Consider the following 6,914-nt stretch of genomic DNA (forward strand, 5'->3'; position numbering starts at 1 on the left):
CCAGCGCCCAGGGCAAAGATGCCAAACTGCGCACCCCCCTTTCCCTTAGGGTTAGGGTCAGGGTGCCCCCTACCCCTGCAATAAACCATTGCGCCAGGGGCAACCGACCCTTCTGCCCACCCCTTGTCCCGGCTCTGGGTGTCATAACAGAAAGTGCTAAACCAGATTATCATATATTTACATTTACACTTCATTCAAAATGATTATTTATAGAAGAAGCAGGGCTGGGATTTCAGTTAAACAAGCAGACAAAGTCCACATGAGAATAATATAATCTACTTTGCACCCCCCACCGAAATTCCATGGTGTTTAACACTTTCCTTCTAACCCTTTCTACACAGCTCCACCCTTATTTGTTCTTCTCACATTAATCCCGCTAGATTGACATCTCGTTCCATCCACCGAAAACCAACAGATACATAAAACAGAAAGAAAGTGAAAACAGACAGAACAGAACCCAACGCCGCCTCAGCCTCAACGCCGGCGCCTCCAAAGTGGAGCCAAATTCACCCCTCGCGATGCCGTCAGCCGCAAAGGGTAAAATGAAGAACGTAGCCTCCCTCATCAATGATCACATCGACATCCTCGGCACCTCTATTCTTGGAATTGTTCTTCTCATATTAGAGAAACTCATGGACTTGGAATTTGAATGCCCCGCTAACACAACCCTGGCGATCGTCTACAGCTTGGTGATCTTCGTGGTACCGACTATAATTGTCGGAGTTGTGGTGGGCACGGTGAGCCCGGAAGGGATTTGCTGCAAAATCAAATCCGCTACTGAGGAGGACAACGGTGAAACCAAGGCTGAATCAAATGAGTCTTCGCCGGAATATGGAGATGTCCGACACAAAGACCGAAACCAAGCAGACGACGTGCCTATGTGCATGTATAAAAAAATGCTACAAATGGATGAAAAGTCAGTGGTATTGGATTAAGGCTGTTGGGGCTTGGATCCTGATTGTAATCACGGATGGACGATACTTGGCTTGTTTAGTGACAGCGGTGACGTTGGTGATGACAAACAATTCAAATGTGAGCTGGACAAATTCTTACTTCATACAAGTGTTCCAGGTAAATAGACTTTTCACCTATGAGAACGCTGAACACAGCACAGCAAAACTCTGCCTCGGAGAGAGAGACTTACACTTTAACATTCCAACCACATTCACAGAATGTTATTATTATTATCATACATTTATATAGCTCTGAGCAGGGCCGCCATCAGCGGGGTACAGCCGTCACAACTTTAAGGGGCCCTCCAGGGGGCCCGAGGGGGCCCTCCCAGGCCAGAAGAAAGCAGGACGGGTGAAGGGGAGCCGCGCTGTGCATTACAGAAACGATTTCACAGTTTCTGCTGCTCTCTGTGTCATCGAGCTCAGACATCGAGCTCTTTGCTGCCACCACTGGCAACTAATAGCATGTGCACCCCTCGTGTGATCTGTACTGAGCTTCTCAGCAACATGTCAGCTTTGTGAAAACGGGCTGGGACCAGGTAGGAAGACCTTCTTTACAAGGGGGGGGGGGGGGGCTGTGAGGGAAAGGGAGGGGGCTGTTTGTGTACAGGGAGGGGCCAGAGCCTTGTGTGTTTACAGGTTTGTGTATATGAGGGGCTGGCATATATACAGGTGTGTCTGTGTTGGGGGGGCTGACATATACAGGTGTGTGGGGGGGGCTGACATATATACAGGTGTGTGTGGGGGGGCTGACATATACATGTGTGTGTGGGGGGATGACATATATACAGGTGTGTGTGGGGGGGCTGACATATATACAGGTGTGTGGGGGGGCTGACATATACAGGTGTGTGTGGGGGGGCTGACATATATACAGGTGTGTGTGGGGGGGCTGACATATACATGTGTGTGTGGGGGGATGACATATATACAGTTGTGTGTGTGGGGGGGCTGACATATACAGGTGTGTGTGGGGGGGCTGGCATATATACAGGTGTGTGTGGGGGGGCTGACATATATACAGGTGTGTGGGGGGCTGACATATACAGGTGTGTGGGGGGGGGCTGGCATATATACAGGTGTGTGTGGCGGGGGCTGACATATATACAGGTGTGTGGGGGGGGCTGACATATATACAGGTGTGTGGGGGGGCTGACATATATACACAGGAGTGTGGGGGGGCTGACATATACAGGTGTGTGAGGGGGGCTGACATATATACAGGTGTGTGGGGGGGCTGACATATACAGGTGTGTGAGGAGGGCTGACATATATACAGGTGTGTGTGGGGGGGGGCTGACATATATACAGGTGTGTGGGGGGGCTGACATATACAGGTGTGTGTTTGTGGGGGGGTGGCTGGCATATATACAGGTGTGTGTGGCAGGGGCTGACATATATACAGGTGTGTGGGGGGGGGGGGCTGACATATATACAGGTGTGTGGGGGGCTGACATATATACAGGAGTGTGTGTGGGGGGCTGACATATATACAGGTGTGTGGGGGGCTGACATATATACAGGTGTGTGGGGGCTGACATATATACAGGTGTGTGTGTGGGGGGCTGACATATATACAGGTGTGTGAGGGGGGCTGACATATATACAGGTGTGTGGGGGGCTGACATATATACAGGTGTGTGTGTGGGGGGCTGACATATATACAGGTGTGTGGGGGGGCTGACATATACAGGTGTGTGTGTGTGGGGGGGGGGGGTGGCTGGCATATATACAGGTGTGAGTGGGGGAGAGCTGACATATATACGTGTGTGTGGGGGGGGGGCTGACATATATACAGGTGTGTGGGGGGCTGACATATATACAGGAGTGTGAGGGGGCTGACATATATACAGGTGTGTGTGTGGCGGGGGCTGACATATATACAGGTGTGTGAGGAGGGCTGACATATATACAGGTGTGTGTGGGGGGGCTGACATATATACAGGTGTGTGGGGGGGCTGACATATACAGGTGTGTGTGTGTGGGGGGGGTGGCTGGCATATATACAGGTGTGTGTGGCAGGGGCTGACATATATACAGGTGTGTGGGGGGGGGCTGACATATATACAGGTGTGTGGGGGGCTGACATATATACAGGAGTGTGTGTGGGGGGCTGACATATATACAGGTGTGTGGGGGGCTGACATATATACAGGTGTGTGGGGGCTGACATATATACAGGTGTGTGTGTGGGGGGCTGACATATATACAGGTGTGTGAGGGGGGCTGACATATATACAGGTGTGTGGGGGGCTGACATATATACAGGTGTGTGTGTGGGGGGCTGACATATATACAGGTGTGTGGGGGGGCTGACATATATACAGGTGTGTGGGGGGGCTGACATATACAGGTGTGTGTGTGTGGGGGGGGGGGGTGGCTGGCATATATACAGGTGTGAGTGGGGGAGAGCTGACATATATACGTGTGTGTTGGGGGGGGGCTGACATATATACAGGTGTGTGGGGGGCTGACATATATACAGGAGTGTGAGGGGGCTGACATATATACAGGTGTGTGTGGCGGGGGCTGACATATATACAGGTGTGTGAGGAGGGCTGACATATATACAGGTGTGTGTGGGGGGGCTGACATATATACAGGTGTGTGGGGGGGCTGACATATACAGGTGTGTGTGTGTGGGGGGGGTGGCTGGCATATATACAGGTGTGTGTGGCAGGGGCTGACATATATACAGGTGTGTGGGGGGGGCTGACATATATACAGGTGTGTGGGGGGCTGACATATATACAGGAGTGTGTGTGGGGGGCTGACATATATACAGGTGTGTGGGGGGCTGACATATATACAGGTGTGTGGGGGCTGACATATATACAGGTGTGTGTGGCGGGGGCTGACATATATACAGGTGTGTGAGGGGGGCTGACATATATACAGGTGTGTGAGGGGGGCTGACATATATACAGGTGTGTGAGGGGGGCTGACATATATACAGGTGTGTGGGGGGCTGACATATATACAGGTGTGTGTGTGGGGGGCTGACATATATACAGGTGTGTGGGGGGCTGACATATATACAGGTGTGTGGGGGGGCTGACATATATACAGGTGTGTGGGGGGGCTGACATATATACAGGTGTGTGTGTGTGGGGGGGGGTGGCTGGCATATATACAGGTGTGAGTGGGGGAGAGCTGACATATATACGTGTGTGTGGGGGGGGGGGCTGACATATATACAGGTGTGTGGGGGGCTGACATATATACAGGAGTGTGAGGGGGCTGACATATATACAGGTGTGTGGGGGGCTGACATATATACAGGTGTGTGGGGGGGCTGACATATATACAGGTGTGTGGGGGGGCTGACATATACAGGTGTGTGTGTGTGGGGGGGGGGGGTGGCTGGCATATATACAGGTGTGAGTGGGGGAGAGCTGACATATATACGTGTGTGTGGGGGGCGGGCTGACATATATACAGGTGTGTGGGGGGCTGACATATATACAGGAGTGTGAGGGGGCTGACATATATACAGGTGTGTGTGTGGGAGGGCTGACATATATACAGGTGTGTGGGGGGGCTGACATATATACAGGTGTGTGGGGGGAAAACATATATACAGGTGTGAAGTTGGGGTTGCCACCTGTCTGGGATTCACCCGGACAGTTCGGGTTTGAAATCATGCGTCTGGGTTCCAGACTGCCTGAAACCCGGACACATGATTCAGACCGGACTATGGCTTCCCAGCAAGGTTGCTGACTGCATTAGTCTAAGCTGAGAGTGTCTGTTACACCTTCTTTCACACTGCCCAAAGCCAACACTAACATTCCACCCCTCCTGAAAAAAACAACAACACACAGATGGGAGAGGAGAGAGGGCTCAGTCTGCACCTCTTTCTTCCGCCCTACCCCTCTGTGTCTCCCCCACACTCCAATGCCCGGCGCTGTGCCTCAGAAAAGGAAAGTGGGGGCTGGAAATTGGAAGTGCAGCAGTCTCAGATACATCTGGATGAGAGGTGCTGACTGCCAAGGGGTGAGTGAGCTCACCATCCATCCCTGTCTGTGACTGAAGTCTCACCCCTTCTCTCTCCTGCTACTGAGTACACTTTACACCAGGGGCCACAGTGCTCCCCCTTACAGCAGAATCCTCGTTGTACATCAGAGTTCTAAGTGTTCTCAGTGTTCCCTCTTAAATGAGGGTTCCCAGAGCATCCCTTAGAGTCTCCAGAGTTCTCCCTTACATCAGAGCCTGCAGAGTTCTCCCTTACAATGAAAGGGAACTCTGTGGATTCGGATGTAAAAGGGGAACTCTGTGGACTCTGATGTAAAGAGGAACTCTGTGGACTCTGATGTAAAGGGGAACTCTGTGGACTCTGATGTAAAGGGGAACTCTGTGGACTCTGATGTAAAGAGGAACTCTGTGGACTCTGATGTAAAGGGGGAACTCTGTGGACTCTGATGTAAAGGGGAACTCTGTGGACTCTGATGTAAAGAGGAACTCTGTGGACTCTGATGTAAAGGGGAACTCTGTGGACTCTGATGTAAAGGGGAACTCTGTGGACTCTGATGTAAAGAGGAACTCTGTGGACTCTGATGTAAAGGGGGAACTCTGTGGACTCTGTTGTAAAGGGGGAACTCTGGGTTTGACGTGAAGAAAAGGTGGCGGCCTACACAAAGTCATGTGATTTCCACGTGAATATTCATTTTGGCGAAGGCAACATTTTATATTTTTTACTGCAATTTTAATTTTGGTTAAAAAATGTCTCCACATTTCTCCGCCTTTTACATACAAATCCCCTTCGTCTGTGTGGAAGATTGAAATGTGTTGAAATGGTTTCTCTATTTGCAGATGAGTGGCCTTATACTGATTCTGGTGGTAGTCTCTGTGTATCCATGCTGGAAAAAGCTCCGCTGCAAACTCTCATCATGGAAGTGCAAATGTGGATCACCTTGCTGATAGAAACCCGTCAGAGGCAGAAGGAACGCGTAGGGAATCTCCTCAGCCAAGAAGACGGGGCATCTTATGACCCCGAGATCACCCAATGCCCCGGAGGAACTGGGAAAAATCACAGCCGGAAGAGGAAGTAAAGACATAGCTCCCAACTGTCCCGGATTTCGAGGGACTGTCCCAGATTTCGAGGGACTGTGCCAGATTTCGAGGGACTGTGCCGGATTCCGAGGGACTGTGCCAGATTTCAAGGGACTGTGCCAGATTTCGAGGGACTGTGCCGGATTTCGAGGGACTGTGCCAGATTTCAAGGGACTGTGCCAGATTTCGAGGGACTGTGCCAGATTTCGAGGGACTGTCCTGGATTTCGAGGGACTGTCCTGGATTTTGAGGGACTGTCCCTGATTTCGAGGGACTGTCCCGGATTTCGAGGGACTGTCCCAGATTTTGAAGGACTGTCCCTGATTTCGAGTGACTGTCCCGGATTTCGCGGGACTGTTGCTGATTTGGAGCAATGTCCCTCAGTCCCTCTTTCTTGCTCATTTGTCCCTCATTTTGGTCTGATCTGTATAGTTGTATATAAAAATATATTTTTTATCTTTCAAAAAGTGTTTCCAAGTGCTTAACCTTTCATCCAAATCCTAAATTGCTGCATTAGTAAAATGTAAAAAACAATATAAAGGAATAGTAGTGGTAATAAAAAAGCCCCCTGTGGATTTAACAAAACATTTTTTTTTAGTTAATTCTCCTTTAAGGGGGTGTGGCAGGGGGGCGTGTCCTATGCCCACATACTTGTGCTAGTAGGTGTCCCTCATTCCCATCTCTAAATGTTGGGAGTAAAGAGACGGTTGTTAGCCCAAATTTTTATTTTTTTGTTATATTGTGAAAGATAATGTTATGCCGAGTAAATTGATACCCAACATGTCACGCTTCAAAGTTGCGCCTCCGCTCGTGGAATGGCGACAAACTTTTACCCTTAAAAATCTCCATAGGCGACGTTTAAAAATTTCTACCGGTTACCAGTTTTAAGTTACAGAGGAGGTCTATGGCTAG

The 6,914-nt window shown here is 50.2% G+C and overlaps 1 long non-coding RNA gene across 1 annotated transcript; it reads left to right on the top strand.

Annotated features, from left to right (window-relative positions):
- The first annotated feature begins 442 nt into the window (after positions 1–442).
- On the top strand, positions 443–6,469 carry LOC143958062 (uncharacterized). The gene is made up of 2 exons (XR_013270084.1): positions 443–1,071; positions 5,763–6,469. It is a non-coding gene; the product is annotated as an uncharacterized LOC143958062 (long non-coding RNA).
- The last annotated feature ends 445 nt before the right edge of the window (positions 6,470–6,914 follow it).

This window comes from Lithobates pipiens, unplaced genomic scaffold (assembly GCF_037356315.1).
Source record: "Lithobates pipiens isolate NorthernLeopardFrog02 unplaced genomic scaffold, aLitPip1_a1.2 Scaffold_56, whole genome shotgun sequence".
NCBI lineage: Eukaryota > Metazoa > Chordata > Amphibia > Anura > Ranidae > Lithobates > Lithobates pipiens.